This window comes from Schistocerca cancellata, chromosome 7, assembly GCF_023864275.1.
Source record: "Schistocerca cancellata isolate TAMUIC-IGC-003103 chromosome 7, iqSchCanc2.1, whole genome shotgun sequence".
Lineage (NCBI taxonomy): Eukaryota > Metazoa > Arthropoda > Insecta > Orthoptera > Acrididae > Schistocerca > Schistocerca cancellata.
In genome coordinates this window covers 30,563,626-30,585,410 of record NC_064632.1, presented here as the reverse complement: position 1 = coordinate 30,585,410, position 21,785 = coordinate 30,563,626, and the positions used below count along the sequence as shown (strand labels likewise).

General features: G+C 44.5%; 1 protein-coding gene across 1 annotated transcript in view; it reads left to right on the top strand.

The window, feature by feature from the left end:
* Positions 1 to 21,785, top strand: part of LOC126091920 (serine/arginine repetitive matrix protein 1-like) — a 369,225-nt gene that overhangs the window by 136,252 nt on the left and 211,188 nt on the right. The gene's annotated exons all lie outside the window — the stretch shown is intronic.

Sequence of the window (21,785 nt, the reverse complement as noted above, 5' to 3'; positions counted from 1 at the left end):
CCATGCCCGAGGCCGGATTCGAACCTGCGACAGTAGCAGTCGCGCGCTTCCAGACTGAAGCGGCCGGCTAATGGCAGCTTGCTGTAAATGGCCAAAACTACGAGTTAATGTAGATGAGTAGGAAAAGCAAACCTGTAATGTTCGGATACACCATTATTAGTGTCCTGCAAACAGAGTCACGTCGTTTAAGTAATATAGCAAAGCGATACGAAATGGAACGGGGATGTGAGAATTGTGGAACGGAAAGCGAATGGTTAACTATGTTTAATTGGGAGTGTTTCAGGAGAAGGTGTTTCACATGTAAAGGAAGCGGCATACAGGGCGCTAGTGTGAGCTATTCTTGAGTACTGCTCAAGTGTCTGGGATCTGTACTAGGTCGGATTATAAGAAGAAATCGAAGAAATATAGAGGCGGGCTGCTAGATTTGTTACTGGTCTGTTCAAACGACAGGGAAGTGTTACGTGGATGCTTGTCAACACAAATAGGAATCGCTGGAGGGAAGACGACATTCTTTTCGAGGAACTCTATTGAGAAATTTAGAGGACCGGTTTTGAAGCGAACTACGGAACGATTCTTCTGTCTCCAACATACATAAGGACCACCAAGATAAGATATGAAAAAATAGGGTTCATACGAAGGCGTATAGACAGCCGTTTCTCTCTTCTACTTTTTGCAAGTGGAACAGGAAAGTAAATGACTAGCAGTAATACGGCGTACCTCCGCCACGCGCCGTTCATTGGATTGCCGAGTATATGTGTCTATTGTGAACATACGAGGGCAAGCGGATAAGCTGTCTGTGTCGATATAAGTGAATTTTTTTTTGTCTTTGTAACGTATCGTTTCGTAGGCGCCAGTGTGTGCGCCTAGCTCTGTTCGGTATCGTAGTTGCCCGGTCCACTATCAGGTACTACGAATCCCTCTCTATTCCTTCTAAAAACCAATTATTAATCATGTGCACTTTTAGAGACATAGTAACATAAGTCAGTGCAGCTATTTAAGCTAGAAAGAACTTCGAAATACTTAATAAAACAAATTACTCATATGTGCTTGTAGCTCCTCGTCGATATTTGTAGCTTATTGAAATCATAGCACGCTGAAAACAGTAATTGTCCATGCGATGCGATCGGGTTTGCTTTTAAAATTTCAATACTGCTAGTTCCTATTTCTTCCGTCACTCATTTTACTTTTGTCATCTCATGTTTCTGTGTAAAGTCGCAAATCGACCTCCATTCTGATACAATCAATTCATTTAAACAGATCAACTTCATACCTGCTTCACCAAAACTGCTACTCGCGCCAATACCTTAACAACCACTACCTGCATCCAGAGACATTAATACACTATTAGTTCTTTCACAAATATTATCAATTTCGAATTAAATTTGAAATATGAAAATCGTTCCTTTTCTGAAAAATAAATCTTTTGACACTTTCACGCGTTATTTATATTTATAAAAGAAAATATGAGTAAGTAATTAAAATGGAATCCGTTGGATGCCTGTGTGCATAGTTACCAGCGAATATTCAAATTTAAGGGACAGCAATGAGTCGCAAAAATCCGTGATTTATTGCAGATCTAGATTTCGACTATAACATTGTCATCATCGATGTATTACCGGAGGCTAAGTAACTTTATCAGAATAACAGTAAACACGGCCGGCTGCAGTGACCGAGCGGTTCTAGGCGCTTCAGTCTGGAACCTCGCGACCGCTACGGTAGCAGGTTCGAATCCTGCCTCAGGCATGGGTGTGTGTGTGTGATGTCCTTAGGTTGGTTAGGTTTAAGTAGTTCTAAGTTCTAGGGGACTGATGATCTCAGATGTTAAGTCCTATAGTGCCCAGAGCCATTTGAACCATTTTGAACAGTAAACGGCCGAGCGGTTCTAGGCGCGTCAGTCCGGAACCGCGCGGCCGCTACGGTCGCAGGTTCGAATCTTGCCTCGGGCATGGATGTGTGTGATGTCCTTAGGTTAGTTAGGTTTAAGTAGTTCTAAGTTCTAGGGGACTGATGACCTCAGATGTTAAGTCCCATAGTGCTCAGAGCCATTTGAACCATTTGAACAGTAAACACGAAGTCACAATTTTGATTCCATCCGATCGTCTCTTCAATTTAATGCGACTATTATATTGTACAAAACGTGGCAAAAATAGCAGCACAGACCGGTTCCATTACACTGACTTCTGGGGAAGCAGGTCCACGGTGGCGTTGGGCAGAATTGTGGAGAAATTTGGTGCCAATGCAACGTCGTTAACCCACCTGACAGCTCACAGGAACTTGTGAGCTGTGACACGCGTCGTCACCTTGTTGTCTGGAGCGTCGCCGATCATGAGGGTGACGCTTTTGCACCATTAAATAAGGGGGCTGTGGGCGCCTTTTAGCCAAATTTCAAACTTATGCGTCACAGTGGGGGACAATTACGGGGTTTCGAAAAAGTCATCCTTTAATTTTACTGCGTGGTCTAGTTACACCTGAGGCAATAGTGACGCAACGACTTGCCATAGAAGATGGACTGAAAAAAAATTACAGAATTATTAACGTTAGAAAAAGCTTTTGTTATTGCTGACTGGAAAACACTACTTGAAATTCCAAGGGTATCAGAGATAAAATTCAGGGTGCCAAAGGGAGTGTACAGCTTGTACAGAAACCAGACTGGAGTTATAAGAGTCAAAGAGCTTGAACGAAAACAGAAGTTCAGAAGAGAATGAGACAATGTCCGATGTTCTTCGATCCGTACATAAAGCGATATGTAAACGAAACCAAGGAGAAATCTGGAAAAGTTGAAGGGGAAAAAATAAAGTTATAAGGCTTGAATATAACTTCATAATTCTGTTAGAGACACAAAGGACTTGGGAGATCAGTTGAATGGAAGGGACAGGATCTTGAAAAGAGGTCATAACACTGCGTCTCTAGCGCTCCCTTGGGGATTTCTAAAACATCTGTTAAGGGCCCTGGGATAAGATGCGCGCTTTTACTTTCGTGTACACTGAGATCTCATAAAGCCATCAAATCTCGGAACAGCGTTGTCTTTTCTTAGCAAAGTACACTGACAGAGATATTCTTTGAATGAAACAGTTTATAAAATCTACTGCATTTATGAATTCCTCAAACTCAATCACACTACGAGTCGCATTCAGTTTAAATGTCTACTGATCAACACACCAACGTTCAATTTCCTTCCGTATTCCCGTTTCACATAAAACATTCAGAGTCTAAACTTGGTCGGTAATATTTCTAAATCCAGAGCTGCCTACGTAAAGTGACAGTCCCTGCTAGCTTACATACCGCTGCGTTTGCTGACTGTCAGTAATGTATTTGTGCAACGAGCATTTTACAAGGATTCATCAGCTTAATACAAGGAAAACGTAAGTCACATACTGATTAGCCAGAACAATATGACCACCTACTTAACAGCCGGTATGCCCACCATTGGGACGGATAACAGCGGCGACGTGTTGTGGCATCGAAGCAGTCAGGTCTTGGTAGGTCGCTGGATGGAGTTGGTACCACATCTGCAACACACACACACGCACATCATCTAATGCCCGTAAATTCTCGGGAGGGGATGATGAGCTCTGACGCCACGTTCAATCATATCCCAGGCGCATTCGATCGCGTTTAGATCTGGCGAGTTGGGCGGCCAGCTCATCAATTGGAACTCGCCACTATGTTCTTCGAACCACTTCATCACACTGGTGGCCTTGTGACATGGCGCATTGTATTGTTGAAAAATCCCACTGCCTTCGAGAAACGTTGTCGTCATGACGGAGTGTACGTAGTCTGCAACCAGTGTACGATAGGCCATGACCGTCACGGTGCCTTGTACGAGCTGCACTGGACCCAGAGAAGTCCACGTGAATGTTCCACAGAGCATAATGTAGCCGCCGCCAGCTTCTCTCCCTCTTGCCATACAGTTGTCAAGGAGCTGTTCCCCTGGAAGACGACGTATTCGCGGTCTACCATCGGCGTGATGAAGAAGGTTTCGGGATTCATCAGACCATGTAACGCTCTGCCACCACTCCAACATCCAGTGCCGATGGTCACGTGCCCATTTCAATCGTAATTGTCGATGTCGTGATGTTGACATCGGTACATGCATGAGTTGTCGGCTGCGGAAGCCCATCGTTAGGAGTGTTCGTTGCACTGTGTGTTCAGACACACTGGTACTCTGTCCAGCATTAAAGTCTGATGTTAGTTGCGCCACAGCTCGCCACTTGTGTTTTACCAGTCTGCCAAGCCCACGACGTCCGACATCTACAGGGTGTTTCAAAAATGACCGATATATTTGAAACGGCAATAAAAACTAAACGAGCAGCGATAGAAATACACCGTTCGTTGCAATATGCTTGGGACAACAGTACATTTTCACGCAGACAAACTTTCGAAATTACAGTAGTTACAATTTTCAACAACAGATGGCGCTGCGGTCTGGGAAACTCTATAGTACGATATTTTCCACATATCCACCATGCGTAGCAATAATATGGCGTAGTCTCTGAATGAAATTACCCGAAACCTTTGACAACGTGTCTAGCGGAATGGCTTCACATGCAGATGAGATGTACCGCTTCAGCTGTTCAATTGTTTCTGGATTCTGGCGGTACACCTGGTCTTTCAAGTGTCCCCACAGAAAGAAGTCACAGGGGTTCATGTCTGGCGAATAGGGAGGCCAATCCACGCCGCCTCCTGTATGTTTCGGATAGCCCAAAGCAATCACACGATCATCGAAATATTCATTCGGGAAATTAAAGACGTCGGCCGTGCGATGTGGCCGGGCACCATCTTGCATAAACCACGAGGTGTTCGCAGTGTCGTCTAAGGCAGTTTGTACCGCCACAAATTCACGAAGAATGTCCAGATAGCGTGATGCAGTAATCGTTTCGGATCTGAAAAATGGGCCAATGATTCCTTTGGAAGAAATGGCGGCCCAGACCAGTACTTTTTGAGGATGCAGGGACGATGGGACTGCAACATGGGGCTTTTCGGTTCCCCATATGCGCCAGTTCTGTTTATTGACGAAGCCGTCCAGGTAAAAATAAGCTTCGCCAGTAAACCAAATGCTGCCCGCATGCATATCGCCGTCATCAATCCTGTGCACTATATCGTTAGCGAATGTCTCTCGTGCAGCAATGGTAGCGGCGCTGAGGGGTTGCCGCGTTTGAATTTTGTATGGATAGAGGTGTAAACTCTGGCGCACGAGACGATACGTGGACGTTGGCGTCATTTGGACCGCAGCTGCAACACGGCGAACGGAAACCCGAGGCCGCTGTCGGATCACCTGCTGCACTAGCTGCGCATTGCCCTCTGCGGTTGCCGTATGCAGTCGCCCTACCTTTCCAGCACGTTCATCCGTCACGTTCCCAGTCCGTTGAAATTTTTCAAACAGATCCTTTATTGTATCGCTTTTCGGTCCTTTGGTTACATTAAACCTCCGTTGAAAACTTCGTCTCGTTGCAACAACACTGTGTTCTAGGCGGTGGAATTCCAACACCAGAAAAATCCTCTGTTCTAAGGAATAAACCATGTTGTCCACAGCACACTTGCACGTTGTGAACAGCACACGCTTACAGCAGGAAGACGACGTATAGAATGGCGCACCCACAGACTGCGTTGTCTTCTATATCTTTCACATCACTTGCAGCGCCATCTGTTGTTGAAAATTGTAACTACTGTAATTTCGAAAGTTTGTCCGCCTGAAAATGTACTGTCGTCCCAAGCATATTGCAACAAACGGTGTATTTCTATCGCTGCTCGTTTAGTTTTTATTGCCGTTTCAAATATACCGGTCATTTTTGAAACACCCTGTATAATGATGGGTGGCCTCCCAACCCCACGACGTCTGGACGTGGTGTCAGCTTGTTTCGCCACGTGTTGAAGACACTCACCACGCCACTCCTCGAACACCCGACAAGTCGTGCTGTTTCTGAAATCATTGTGGCGAATCTGCGGGCCTCCGCAATCTTCCCTCGGGCAAACTCAAATAGTTCGCGTTCCTTCCCAATTCTACGCACGGACAGCACACTCATTGATACCACATGCACCGTGCGTGTTTCTGACTAGCAGTCATTCCACGCCGGGTGACGCTATTATCGCTTGTACGGGTTTATATTGATAATAGCTGATCAGTGTTAATATCGATAGCAGGTTCTTGCTTCCCTCCTTCCATTTCCTCACACACTTCTTCGTGCTGCATCGGTTACCTACATCTACATCTACATTTATACACCGCAAGCCACCCGACGGTGTGTGGCGGAGGGCACTTTACGTGCCACTGCATTACCTCCCTTTCCTGTTCCAGTCGCGTATGGTTCGCGGGAAGAACGACTGTCTGAAAGCCTCCGTGCGTGCTCGGATCTCTCTAATTTTACATTCGTGATCTTCTCGGGAGGTATAAGTAGGGGGAAGCAATATATACGATACCTCATCCAGAAACGCACCCTCTCGAAACCAGGACAGCAAGGCACTCCGCGATGCAGATCGCCTCTCTTGCAGAGTCTGTCATTTTGAGTTTGCTAAACATCTCCGTAACCCTATCACGATTACCAAATAACCCTGTGACGAAACGCGCCGCTCTTCTTTGGATCTTCTCTATCTCCTTTGTCAACCCGACCTGGTACAGATCGCACAGTGATGAGCAATACTCAAGTATAGTCAAGTATTCAAGTATCTTACTTGTAACTAACATTAATAATGTTCTTTACTAAAATTACTTGCAAAATAGGGAAAAGTTCCAAAGCACAAAAATTTAAATACAGAACTTTTGGTGCTCTATCAACACTCTAAACTGAGTTATGGTTCTTTTGAGCCATTGCTCAGCTCTGTTCAATTAGCACAATAGAAATTATTAATTTTATCACTCCGTAGCTCTTAAACTAATTGTGCTACGAGATTGAGCGTAAGCTCAACTGCGCTGCCTCGCCAATATCTTTAATCTGATAAGCTTATCTCTTACACTGCTACGGTGCTTGGTGTACTTTTTATTGCGTCTTCGGTTTTAAAATGTCCGTTAGGTGGCCCCGTGCATTCGCAGCGAGCACAGACAACCGCCCCGCGTGCTTCTGGTGAAACTCGGCTGCCTCCTGACCTGCTACCTCGACAAACACGTATGTCGGTGAATCGCTTTGTACAGATACGCGACGAGTGCCGTCAGCTGCAGGCGCAGCGGACGGCCGCCCGACTCCTCGCTTCTGTCCTCTGGGAGCGACCACGCCCCTCCCCCCCTCCCTCCCTCTCAAAAGGCCAGCGATTGTGCTCTCTTGTGTGGTGTCGCTCGCTGCTCGTAGGGGCCTAGCGTCACAACGTGAATATTCACAAAAGTAAAGCAAGCACTATAGAAAGCCTCCTAATGGAATCAGGCGATTACAAAACTGTAGCGAAGTAAGTTCTGCTATTTGGCAAATAAAACAACTAACGACTGCAGACAAAAGGGGTATAAAACGCAGCCTACCAGTAGTAAGAAAAGCTTTTCTAATAAGAGAAATTTTATCAACATCTAATATGATTTTAAGCGTAAGGAAGTATTTTCAAAAAGATTTGTCTTTAGTGTGACATTATATGAAATGGAAAATTGGGAGACTAACGATACACATGAGAATACAAGCTTTTGTGATGCTTCAGAAGAATGCTGACGATTAGGGAGGTACAGGGTGACAATTACTGAACTATATGGGAAAAAACGTAAATTAGTTACGAACTACGGTGTACACACACTTTATTCAACATGTAAACGTCACTACAGATATTCGGATTTGTTTTATGTCATGTTCGATATGCCTACCATCACTGGCGATGATGTGGTGAAGCGAAATTCTGCATGTCCCGCTGAAGTGTCGGAACATCGATGCTGTCGATGACCTCCTGAATGGCTGTTTTCAGCTAAACAAAAACGAGTCGAATGTGTTCAGATCCGGAGAATACGGCGGCCAATGGCAGTGACCTCTGGGTACCCCAGAGCCAGAATGCGGTTCCCAAAGTGCTTCTCCAGGACATCAAACACTCTCCTGCTTCGTTGGAGTCGACCTCCGTCTTGCATAAACCACATATTTATGAAATCAGGTTCACTTTGGATGATGGGGATGAAATCATCTTCCAAAACCTTTACGTACCGTTCGGTAGCCACCATTCCATCAAGGAATATCGTACCGATTATTCCGTGACTGGACATAGCACACCACACAGTCACCCGTTGAGGGTGAAGAAAACGTCTCTATTGCAAAATGCGGATTCTCAGTCCCCCAAATGTGCCAATTTTGCTTATTGACGAACCTATCCAAATGAAAGTCGGCTTCGTTGCTAAGCCAAACCATATTCGCCTCAAACTAATTGCCATCATGCCCCCCGTCCTGTAGTTTGAACGTCCTAACGCAAACCGTCCAGAAGTTATGACTATTTTATTTCTTACAGTTCAACTTTAAACATAGCTGTGTGCAGCAACCGTGAAAATATTTTTTATAGTAAAGACAGCCCACTGGTTTCAATGGATTTTATAGTCGAATTGACCATGGTTTCGACTCCTAAACTAAGGGAGTCTTCATCAGAATTTATATTACATACGTAAGAAGTTGAGCATAACAGCTCTCGTCATGTATGACAAGAGCTGTTATGCTCAACTTACGTATGTAATATCAATTCTGATGAAGACTCCCTTAGTTTAGGAGTCGAAACCATGGTCAATTCGACTATAAAATCCATTGAAACCAGTGGGCTGTCTTTACTATAAAAAAAGTCATATAGTTCAACCATTGTCACTTTGTAGATTGCTTTTTTAACAAGAGCTACTGATACGAATCAGCGAAAAAATAAATTTATGCACAACTTGACCAAAAGAAGCGATAGGTTGATAGTACACATCCTGTAACACCAAGGAATAGTTATTTTGGTAATGGAGATAAGTGTGATGCGTAAAAAGTAAAAATTGAGAGGCACGCCGAGGCTATACGCAGGTTCAAGTGTATGTAGGTTGCAGTCGGAGGAGGACTCGGGCATGGGTGTGTGTGTTGTGCTTAGCTTAAGTTAGTTTAAGTTACACTAAGAAGTGTGTAAGCCTAGGGACCGATGACCTCAGCAGTTTGGTCCCATAGGAACTTACCACCACCACCTCGCCTGCGCCCGACCACACAGACATTGGACTTTTGATGACTTGGAGACACGTTGCCTGGTCGGGCGAGTCTCTTTTCAAATTGTATCGAGCGGATGGACGTGTAAGGTATGGAGACAACCTCATGAATCCATGGACCCTGCATGTCAACAGGGGACAGTTCAAACCTGGTGGAGGCTCTGTAATGGTGTGGGGCGTGTGCTGTTGGAGTGATACGGGACCCTTGATACGTCTAGATACGACTCTGACAGGTGACACGTGCGTAAGCATCTTGTATGATCAGCTACATCCATTCACGTCCGTTGCGCATTTCGACGGACTTGGACAATTCCAGCTGGACAATGCGACACACCACACGTCCAGAATTGCAACAGAGTGTCTCGAGGAACACTCTTTTGAGTTTAAACACTTCCGTTGGCCACCAAAACCCCAGACATGAACATTATTGAGCTTATCTGGGACACCTTGCAACGTGATGTTCAGAAGAGAGCTCAGCCCCCTCGTACTCTTACGGATTTATGGACAGCCCTTCAGGCTTCATGGTGTCAGTTTCCTCCACCCCTACAGACATTAGTCGAGTCCATGCCACATCGTGTTGCAGCACTTCTGCGTGCTCGCGGGGCCCTACACGATATTAGGAACCTGTGCCAGTTTCTTCGTCTCTTCGGTGTATGTCACACCGAATTATTCCACGCTTAAATCTGAAGTATTCGTTACACAGACTTGCGGCAAGGAGTGTCACTCATAGAACTTCATACAGGCAACTGTTTAAAAAATTGACATACAAACAAACAGTTTCATAATACGTTTACTCTATCAAGAAATCTGTTGCGAAGAGCCAGACACAATTTGAAAATAACGTGTCGTACATAAATATAACGCTAGGAACAAAACTAGCGTCCACTGTCAAGAACCTAACCTTACTCTTGCACAAAAGGGAGCGGTAAGAATAGTTGACCGATTTCTTTTGTACATTAAACTGCTGGAGAATAACGAAAGTTTTAACACCCGATTTAAATCATTTACGATTGACAACTGTTTTTACTCAATAAATTACTTTCTAAATAGATACTACGTGTGTACAATAATATTTTAAAAAACACAGCTACACCACCGATCAAAAGGTTTCGATCCTCCAGATAAAAAATATATACTTTATTTCGATGTGCAAACATATTGCACAAAATAACCAAACGAACAAAATAAATATTTTCTCTCACTATCATTACGTAAAATACGTTATGGTTCAGATTTTAGCCTCTTCAAAGTGTCCGCCCTTTGCCCTCAGAACACCTGCACGAATGTTGGCATTCTGGAGATAAGATTTTGTAGTGTTATTGCAGATACTGCAGCCCAATTTGGCTTTCAATTATTCCATAAGTCGTCATCATTAGATTACCTCAGTTTTCTGGTCTCCCTCAGGACTGGGATTTAAGTCAGGTGACTGACTTGGCCAGATTAAATTCTTCAGATTCCCGCATTCCTCTTTTCTATTGACATATCGTAAGTCAGAAGGATGAGTGGGATCATTGTCCTGGAGCCGAACAACCCACGACCAGTAAATCTCTAGCCAGATGGAACTGCATTGTTGATCGGTATCCTGTGATGTCCTTCCTCCTTTGATGTTCCATTAATTTTCGCTGGATCACTGACATTATCACCCGCAAAACATCCCCAAAACATGATCGGCATTCCACCGTACTTCACGGTTTGCGTCACGCACTGTTTTTTCATACGTTCTCCACGAAATCGACGAACAAACATTCGTCCGTGAATAACACCTTGCACCATTTCTGTACACTTCACTTCTTATGTTGCTGTGTCCCTTGCAAACTTTTCACCTTATTTTGTGTGCTCAATAAAGGTCTTTTGGCCCTTTAAACTCTGTTCACGAATACGGCGTTCCACTGTTGGGATAGAGATTGGAGCAGCTCGAATATACTCCCTCGCGAATTTCGGGTGGAGTAATAGTTCTCTGACGTTTACTCTGCACACATACGTACTGATTTTCCCTGTATAGTGTTATTCGGTGGGTTCCAGATCGCGAAACATTTGCACTGGCACTATAGGTTGGGCTACGCCACCTTCTGTTGCCACTATCCTACTAGAGTAGTGTTCCAGGTGCGGAGCTACAGCTACAGTACGTTTTTCAATTCCAGTCTCCTGCTTCCGCCACATTAGGACGTAATCAGATATACAAGCATACTGCTGGGCGCACATGCTGTACTGTAAACTAATGCGAACTGATTGCTAAATAGACAACTGAAGAAATAGGACCTGTTCGAATATAACCGTGTTAGGCAAAAGGACGTCAGTGTTTGCAGTGTTGTTGTGGATACTCATCAGCACCCGTCTGTATGAACAGCCAGTCAAAAAGGGCGTAGTCTTATATATACACTTGCTTTATTATCAGAACGGGGATGTGACGGAAACATTCAAAACGAAATCCCTGTTTCAACCACAAATCCATAGTTGCGATAGGTGATGGAAGCTCTGGACGGATAGTGTATATAAATATTAATTGTAAACCTACTGTCACGCTCTACACTGTAAATTGTCACGAATATGATCAGTGGAACATGCAAAAAAACTGTACTATACTAAGAGAGGACGCCGATTCAAATCCCTGTACGGCAACCCAGTTTCAGGTTTTCTAAAGTTTTTTCTAGATCGCGCAACACAAATGCTGGAACGGTTTCTCTAAAAAGAACACGGCCGATTTTATTCAGCTGGTTCGGATATATCTGCAGAGAAACCATGACACTCTGCGCTAAACTTGCTTGACAGTCCTGTCCACGACGAACAACCAAGTCTTGGAGATATTACTGAAAGTAACTAAAGTAAGGATAGAATTGAGTGTGCGGCAGAAGCAGCCAGTGAGCCTTTGAAATACGTTATGTGACAAAACAATTAATGAAGTGAGGTCCTTAGACAATAAAGGGGTAGAGACTTTTATTTGGGAATGCGCTAAATCATGAGAAGCCAATGAGGTGCTGAAGATACAGTTCGAAGCCCCGTGTACGGAAATATCCCTATGCTCGCTACTCAGCCCCTGAAAAACATTTGCGCTATGAAAACGACTGACACTAATTATATCCGGCGGACCGTTTGAACTTACACGCACAACGACTTGGTTATCTAAATTTCAACGCTAATCAACTCGGAAACGGCGCAACGTATCAAATTTTTTTCTTAACAATTATCTCTCAGCACAATCAACCCTGTAAAAATGGTTCAAATAGCTCTGAACACTATGGGACTTAACACCTGAGGTCATCAGTCCCCTAGAACTTAGAACTACTTAAACATAACTAACCTAAGGACATCACACACATCCATGCCCGAGGCAGGATTCGAATCTGGGACCGTAGCACTCGCGCGGTTCCGGACTGAAGCGCCTAGAACCGATCGGCCACAAACATCAACCATGTAACTCTCTTACAATCTTTTCAGACTGTTTCTCACCACGCTGTACGTGTAGTTCACGGAATTTATGTCATAAAATCAAGTCTCCCTTTCACTTCGACCAACCGGCTGAATTCCCTTTAGCATGAACCCCTGGCCCCCAATCCCTGGCAAAACCCACACTCCGGACGCGACACAACGCATGAGTCGCAGCTTTATCGTCCAGTCGCTGTTTTGAGTGAAATCACACTTTCAGACTGACCTGCTCATGTAGCGTAACGCACTGCGCGCTAGCTTGCAAGACAGGGGAGTAAGTCGTGTCAGCGCAGTGAATTAATATCCGTGGGTTGGTACACCAGCCAGCATGAGTGTGGTTTTTAGGTGGTTTCCAACGTTCTTTTAGGCAGTTACTGGGTTACCACAAATTTCTCCTCGGAGAATACGATCCAGGAACAAAAAGCACATAAAGTTGACACGATTGACAGACAGCTGGTGCATTCGTCTGCCCTCCCGTCTGTTATCTAGACTAACGTGGCGTCAAGAAGGTCATCAGAAAATTAAGTAATGAAATGAAATTTGAAAACTCCTAAAAAGGTGGAACCAGTACTAGAAAGGATAAACACTGGGGAAAACAAAGAAGAAAAAATCAGGTTTGAAACTAGATTGCCGGCCGCGGTGGCCATGCGGTTCCAGGCGCTCAGTCCGGAACCGCGCGACTGCTACGGTCGCAGGTTCGAATCCTGCCTCGGGCATGGATGTGTGTGATGTCCTTAGGTTAGTTAGGTTTAAGTAGTTCTACGTTCTAGGGGACTGATGACCACAAATGTTAAGTCCCATAGTGCTCATAGCCATTTGAGCCATTTGAAACTAGATTCCAGCAACACGGAGACACGTCTTACATATTACGAGTCAGCACAGCAGAAACACAAGTCATCTTCTTTCTTAACGTTCTTCCGTAACTACGTTGTTTGCTTCCCTGAATTGATATGACATCTAAATTCTTGCAAATGACACGACAGTCACTGATCGCAAGTTCTTATTTGTTCAGGAATAGAAACCGCAAACGTCCATTAATATCAGCGACATGTGTGGCTACTATTTTACCATGATTTTAATCCATGTGACAATACCACTTATGGCTACGTATTTTAACTGCTTTCCCGGTCAACTACATGCAGACAGACCAGTTAATCGGAACCGCTAACTTAATAAATAAATATTTTCGATCACTGAAATGGCAGTTTCGTAACACTGGATCGCAGTCACCTTCACAATGGCTATGTCACGCCTCATCGTGATCTAACAATGACAGATTATTTCTAGGAGAGGTATCTGAAAGGGAAAGTTTATGCGAACAAACCGTAACCCACAGTTACCTTGAAAGCCAACATCAATGGAGCAATGCTGGTGGCAAAAGTGTACAAATAGTCGAGGACATTGCAAAACTGTTGGACAGCTATTTGGCTGTAAATTTAGTCCAGTCTAGCACTTTTACGGTACCATGTCTTTTGATATAAAATGTAAGATCAGATTTCAAAGCTTCGTAACAGAACAATCATTGGCATCATTATTATTAAAAATTACATTGAGCTTTTGGCAAGGAGCTGGACATCCTGCATTGCACTTTTAAATGTAACTATTACACAATATGGAACTGCGTAATTTGGTTGAGTAGGCTAAGGCACTGGATCCATATTCAAGAGACATTGGAGTTGAAATCTCCGTACCATGTATCAAAACGTCTGTGCTTTACTGTTTTGTACCGCGTGAGAGCCTGTTAGTTCCTTCGAGATGATCACATACATATACCTATTTAGGAGGAACCAGAGTTGAAATTTCCGTACGATTTATCCAGATTTTTGTTCTCCATGCTTTCCCGTTTCGAGCCACATAAGTGTAGTAATCTCTTCCACCACCCATTTCGAATTAGGAAGAATATAAGTCGTAAGGACGACGTGACGTTAAACGTTAAGCTTACTTCCTTGTCGAACATACGCCGTCTATGGACCTGCGCTACGAGGCAGAAATGGATGCCGTCGGCGAAGGCGCCGAGACGCACGCGTTACCGGAAAATGGAGGCGTGTTGTTGCAGCACGCGCTCAGCGTTTAGCGAGCACTTGTCAAAGAGGCGCCCGTGGAAGGCAAACAGTTTACGTAATGCGTTCCGAAGGCCGGGCGGGCCGCGACCTTCCGGTGAGGTGTCGGCCCGACATTCCAGCGCCGTCAGCAGGGCGCGGCCGCCCGCCCTCGCAGGCTTAAAAAGCTGGCGGGGTGCCGAGGATGATGTGACGGGAATGCGGTCGAAACGACATTGCTTAGCTCTGGTGCTCCGTCTGCGGGAGGGACGGTTCCATCAGTGGAATGCTCATTACATGTTGTGACTGGTTGAGCTGTTAAAGCTTTCCAAAGTAGTGTCCTTGTTCCGTGACTATAATGATGCAAGTAGGCACGGAAGAAAACAAGTCATCGTAATGAAACTGCATGTTAAAGCGTTGTTGATACTGTAGCGATTCTTGATTGAGGTCTACGGAAGTTGATACAACTCCGCGAGGCAGCTTGCTGATCCGCATGAGTAGCTGGGTTCTCCAAAGGCAGTTCCTTGTGCAAATTATACCGTCCACTGTCTTTTACTTCATCTGTTGTAGAATCTCAGAGAAAGTTTCTAAGTTAATATACACACATCAAAAAAAAGTTTTGTATCACCTCGGTTCCGAGAGTTCCGGAACCTGTACAGAAAATTCGAATAGAGATCAACATAAACTTCATTTCCACCCTTTTAATTGCTCATGAAAATCATGTTGTACCACCATACAACGAGATCTTCAGAGGTGGTGGTTCAGATTGCTGTACACATCGTTACCTCTAATACACAGTAGCACATCCTCTTGCATTGATGCATGCCTGTATTCGTCGTGGCATACTATCCACAAGTTCATCAAGGCACTGTTGATCCAGATTGTCCCACTCCTCAACGGCGATTCGTCACAGGTCCCTCAGAGTCGTTGGAGGGTCACGTCGTCCATAAACAGCCCTTTTCAGTCTGTCCCAGGCATGTTCGATAGAGTTCATGACTGGAGAACATGCTGCCCCCTCTAGTCGAGCAATGTCGTTACACTGAAGGAAGTCATTCACAAGATGTGCAGGATGGGGACTCGAATTGTCGTCCATGAACGCGAATGCCTCGCCAGTAAGCCGCCGATATTGTTGTACTATCGGTCGGAGGATGGCATTCGCGTATAACGGCGCCTTCCATGACCACCAGTGGCGTACGTCGGCCCCGCTAATGCCACTGCAAAACAGCAGGGAACCCCAACCTTGCTGCGCTCGCTCGACATTGTGTCTAAGACGTTCAGCCTGACGGGGTTGCCTCCAAACACGTCTCCGACGATTGTCTGGTTCAAGGGATATGCGAAACTCATCGGTGAAGAGAACCCGATGTCAATCCTGAGCGGTCCATTCGGCATGTCGTTGGGCCCATCTGTACCGCGCTGCATAGTGTCGTGGTTGCAAAGATGGACCTCGCCATGGACGCTCGGATTGAAGTTCCGCATCATGCAGCCTACAGCGCACAGTTTGAGTCGTAACACGACGTCCTGTGGCTGCACGAAAAGCGTTATTCAACATGGTGGCGTTGTTGTCAGGATTCCTCCTAGCCATAATCCGTAGGTAGCGGTCAACCACTGCAGTATTAGCCCTTGGGCGGCCTGAGCGAGGCATGTCATCAGCAGTTGCGGTGTCTCTGTATCTCCTCCATGGCCGAAGAGCATCGCTTTGGTTCACTCCGAGACGCCTGGACACTTTCCTTGTTGAGAGTCCTTCCTCGCACAAAGTAACAATGCGGACCCAATCGAACTGCGGTATTGACCGTCTAGGCGTGGTTGAACTACAGACAACACGCGCCGTGTACCTCCTTCCTGGTGGAACGACTAGCTGTCGGACCCCCTCGGTCTCATGGGCGCTGCTCATGCACGGTTGTTTACATCTTTGGGCGGGTTTAGTGACATCTCTGAACAGTCAAAGGGACTGTGTCTGTGATACAATACCCACAGTCAACGTCTATCTTCAGGAGTTCTGGGAACCGGGGTGATGCAAAACTTTTTTTGATGAGTGTACAAATAGGTATCTTGAACAAAATGACCTTTCCTAGAAGGCTGTTGAAGTACGTGGGACCCTTAACAGATAGGACTAACACGTGATATCGGACGTATACATAGAAGAGCAGGAAATACGTTCACAGATATGTTTGATACACAGAGTGCTGAAAAATCCAAAGTGACAGGTGCTTGCAGTTAAGCCTCAATCATTCTGGAAAAGCCTGCCTACAAAGTTTCAAGAACCAGTATTTAGCTAGAAATCTAGAAACATATTGCAGTCCTCTACAAATCGCTTCCATAAGGACCGCGAAGGTAAGATTGGAGTAATTACAGTGAACACAGAGGCTCTTAAGCAGTTGTTTTCCCTGCGCACCGTACACAACATTAGGTTGTGGGGGTCGATCAATAAGTAATGCCCCGCAATTTTTCTCAGAACGTATTTATTCTTAAGAGTTAGAATTTGGCGACAATCAACTCCGGGGTATTGGGCCTGCTACCCTCCCCCTGCTAGTGCCATAGTGAAGAAATACTGCACTCTACCTACAGTCAGGCCAATAGCCCGGACACGGGCTTGCGCCACAGAATTTACCCTTTTTACTTTACCTTATCAACGAGCATTTCTTTTACGTGTACTGTACTTCAAACTGTGTCCAACTTAGAGAATCTTTAAATGATCCAAACAGATACGAGTGCACCAGATGTGGGCTATAGGGTGAAGGAGGCAACCCGCATTCTAATCTAAGACTTGTGTGTGTGTGTGTGTGTGTGTGTGTGTGTGTGTGTGTGTGCGCGCCCGCACCTTCCGGGCACGAAAGAAGAAAGAACATCGAGGTATCATAGATCTGAGATGAGACGCAGGAATAACAGTCACCGTGAGAGACACCTCAGAAGAAGTTGGCGAAACTGATCAAAGCAACGATACAGACAGTGAAGATGATGGCAGCTTCCATCATGAAATCACCTAGTACATAAGCCGTGACAGGTTATTGTACTTAGTCACGTAAAACACGTACAGTGGAAGTAGGCACATAGCTTAGTAACAACACGTGTCTATCTTTCCGACGTATCTCCAACCCCCCACCGAGCGAGGTGGCGCAGTGGTTAGCACACTGGACTCGCATTCGGGAGGACGACGGTTCAATCCCGTCTCCAGCCATCCTGATTTAGGTTTTCCGTGATTTCCCTAAATCGTTTCAGGCAAATGCCGGGATGGTTCCTTTGAAAGGGCACGGCCGATTTCCTTCCCCGTCCTTTCCTAACCCGAGCTTGCGCTCCGTCTCTAATGACCTCGTTGTCGACGGGACGTTAAACAACACTAACCTAACCTAACTAATCCAACACCCCCCCCCCTTTTCCCAACCCCTGCTGAACTTTGGTGCCCGATCTGCAACTCATCTCTGATCTTTCCCAACATCTTTAAACTTCTTTAATTTCAACAGATCATTAACACTGGTATTTAACACCCTCCGTTTTTATGATTATTTTAATTTTTATTGTTGAAAATAATATTTGCTAGAAATACGAAATAATTTATGTTATCGCATAAAAAACTGTTAAGTATACTACGTATTATTAAAATGTTAGGCAACAGGTCTCTAAATAAGTAATTAGTGAAATAGAAAAAAGTGGTATGCACTGTCGTGTTGGTGCAAGATTTCTTTTGGATTCTTGTCAGGCCTAACAAGTCGGAAATGGGTTTTAAGTTTATTCAGATCACTCACATACGGTTCTGGATCAGTGGTTGGCTTGAAACTTGCTGGTAGATTGAAACTGTGTGCCGGAACGAGACTCGAACTCGGGACCTTCGCCTTTCACGGACAAGTGTTCCACCGGCACTTGCCCGCGAAAGGCAAAGGTCCCATGTTTAATTCTCGGTTCGAGAAAAAGTTTTAATTTTCCAAGACTTTCATACCAACGCAAACTACGCTACGCGCGCGTTGGTATATGCGTGCGTGCAGTAAGACCTGGCTGGCTATCTCCACAGCACGTCGCATGTTCCCCGAACTGTCGTACACCACAGTACACATCTTACAACAGATCATATCATAAAGCACGGGATGTAATGTTTCGATATCACTGCAGTGTTACCTTACGTTTGTTTTTAAACTGGTCATCTACTAAGTTGTGTGTGTTAATGGATCGTATCCGAACAACCTTTGCTTTGTAATTAATTTTCTCGGGTTTGCCTCGAGATAACATTGTGAAAGTCCCACATCAGTAACGACACCAACAACTACCACTTAAATATGTCGAAGAGTTATTTGCGTGAAATATTGTGGGACTAGCACAATGTTATCCGAAGACAATCACGAGAAGTGTATTTGAAACAGATCCATCGGGAAACATTGAAAAGTCGTCGGCAAACCTCAAAAGCTTTAATTTCTTCTCCATGGACTCCAATTCCAACTCCAAATTTTCCTTTTCCTCCTTTACTGCTTGCTCAACATACCGATTGAATAAATCAGGGATAGGCTACATCCCTGTCTCACTTCTTTCTCAATCACTACTTCCCATTCGTGCCCCTCGACTCTTATAACTGTCATCTGATTGTAAATAGACTTTTGCTCCCTGTATTTTACCCGTGCCACCTTCAGGATTTGACAGAGAGTATTCCAGTCAACATTGTCAAAAGCTTTCTCTAAGCTTACAAATGCTACAAACGTAGCTTTGTCTTTCCTTAACCTGTGTTCTATGAGAAGTCGTAGGGTCAATATTGCCTCGCGTGACCCTACATTTCTCCGGAATCCAAACTGATCTTCCCCGAGGTCAGCCACTACCAGGTTTTCCATTCTTATACAGAGCATTCGTACTGTTATTTCGCAACCGTGACTTAATAAACTGATAGTTTGGTAATAATCACATCTGTCAACAAGTGCTCTCTTTGACATTGGAATTATCACATTCTTCTTGAAGACTGAGTGAATTTCGCCTGTCTCATACATCTTGCTCATCAGATGGAATAATTCTGTCGTGGTTGGCTCTCCCAAGACGATCAGTAGTTCTGACGGTATGTCGTTTACTCCAGCCGTCCTGCTCAGCCATTTTGCTCTTGCTGTGAATCTCATTTTCAGACGCTTCATTTGTTATTGTTGTGGTCTTCAGTCCAGAGACTGGTTTGATGTAGCTCTCCATGCTACTCTATCCTGTGCAAGGTTCTTCATCACCCAGTACCTACTGCAACCTACATCCTTCTGAATCTGTTTAGTGTATTCATCTCTTGGTCTCCCTCTACGATTTTTACCCTCGACGCTGCCCTTCAATGCTATGTTGGTGATCCCTTGATGCCTCAGAATATGTCCTACCAACCGATTCCTTCTAGTCAAGTTGTGCCACAAATTTCTCTCCTCTCCTATTCTATTCAGTACCTCCTCATTATGTGATCTACCCATCTAATCTTCAGCATTCTTCTGTAGCGCCTCATTTCGAAAGCTTCTATTCTCTTCTTGTCTAAACCATTTATCGTCCACGTTTCACTTTCATACATGGCTACACTCCATACAAATACTTTCAGAAACGACTTCCTGACACTTAAATCTATACTCCATGTTAACACATTTCTCTTCTTTACAAATGCTTTCTTTGCCATTGCCAGTGTACATTTTATATCCTTTCTACTTCGACCATCATCATTTATTTTGCTCCCCAAATAGCAAAGCTCATTTACTACTTTAAGCGTCTCATTTCCTAATCTAATTCTCGCAGCATCACCCGATTTAATTCGACTACATTCCATTATCCTCGTTTTGTTTTAGTTGATGTTCATTTTATATCTTCCTTTCAAGAGACTGTCCATTCATTTCAGCTGCTCTTCCAAGTCCTTTGCTGTCTCTGACAGAATTACAATGTCAGCGGCGAACGTCAAAGTTTTTATTTCTTCCCTATGGATTTTAATTCCAACTTCGAATTTTTCTTTTGTTTCCTTTACTGCTTGCTCAAAATACAGATTTAATAACATCGGGAAGAGGCTACAACCCTGTCTCACTCCCTTCCCAGCCACTGCTTCCCTTTCATGCCCCTCGACTCTTGTAACTGCCATCTGCTTTCTGTACAATTTGTAAATAGCCTTTCGCTCCCTGTATTTTACTCCTGCCACTTTCAGAATTTGAAAGAGAGTATTCCAGTCAACATTGTCAAAAGCTTTCTCTAAGTCTGCAAATGCTAGAAACGTAGGTTTGCCTTTTATAATCTAGCTTCTAAGATAAGTCGTAGGGTCAATACTGCCTCACGTGTTTCAACATTTCTACCGAATCCAAACTGATCTTCCCCGAGGTCGGTTTCTACCAGTTTTTTCATTCGTCTGTAAAGAATTCGCGTTAGTATTTTGCAGCGGTGACTTATTAAACTGATAGTTCAATAATTTTCACATCTGTCAAACCCTGCTTTCTTTGGGATTAGAATTATTATATTCTTCTTCAAGTCTGAGGGTATTTCGCCTGTCTCATACATCTTGCTGACCAGATGGTAAAGTTTTGTCAGGACTGGCTCTCCCAAGGCTGTCAGTAATTCTAATGGAATGGTGTCTACTCCCGGGGCCTTGTTTCGACTCAGGTGTTTCAGTGCTCTGTCAAACTCTTCACGCAGTATCGTATCTCCCATTTCATCTTCATCTACATCCTCTTGCATTTCTATAGTATTGTCGTAAAGAGCATCGCCCTTGTATAGACCATCTATATACTCCTTCCACCTTTCTGCTTTCCCTTCTTTGCTTAGAACTGGGTTTCCATCTGAGCTCTTGATGTTCATACAAGTAGTTCTCTTATATCCAAAGGTCTCTTAATTTTCGTGTAGGCAGTATCTATCTGATACCTTACATTTGTCCTCTAGCTATGCCTGCTTAGCCATTTTGCACTTCCTGTCGATCTCATGTTTGAGACGTTTGTATTCCTTTTTGCCTGCTTCATTTATGTTATATATATTACATATACATACATACAGAGTGGTGAGAAAATGTCTGAAACGCTTTTAGGGATGTTGCAGGGCCGGCCGTGGTGGCCAAGCGGTTAAAGGCGCTACAGTCTGGAACCGCGCGGCCGCTGCGGTCGCAGGTTCGAATCCTGCCTCGGGCATGGATGTGTGTGATGTCCTTAGGTTAGTTAGGTTTAAGTAGTTCTAAGTTCTAGAGGACTGATGACCTTAGAAGTTAAGTCCCATACTGCTCAGAGCCATTTGAGCCATTTGATGTTGCAGGGCGG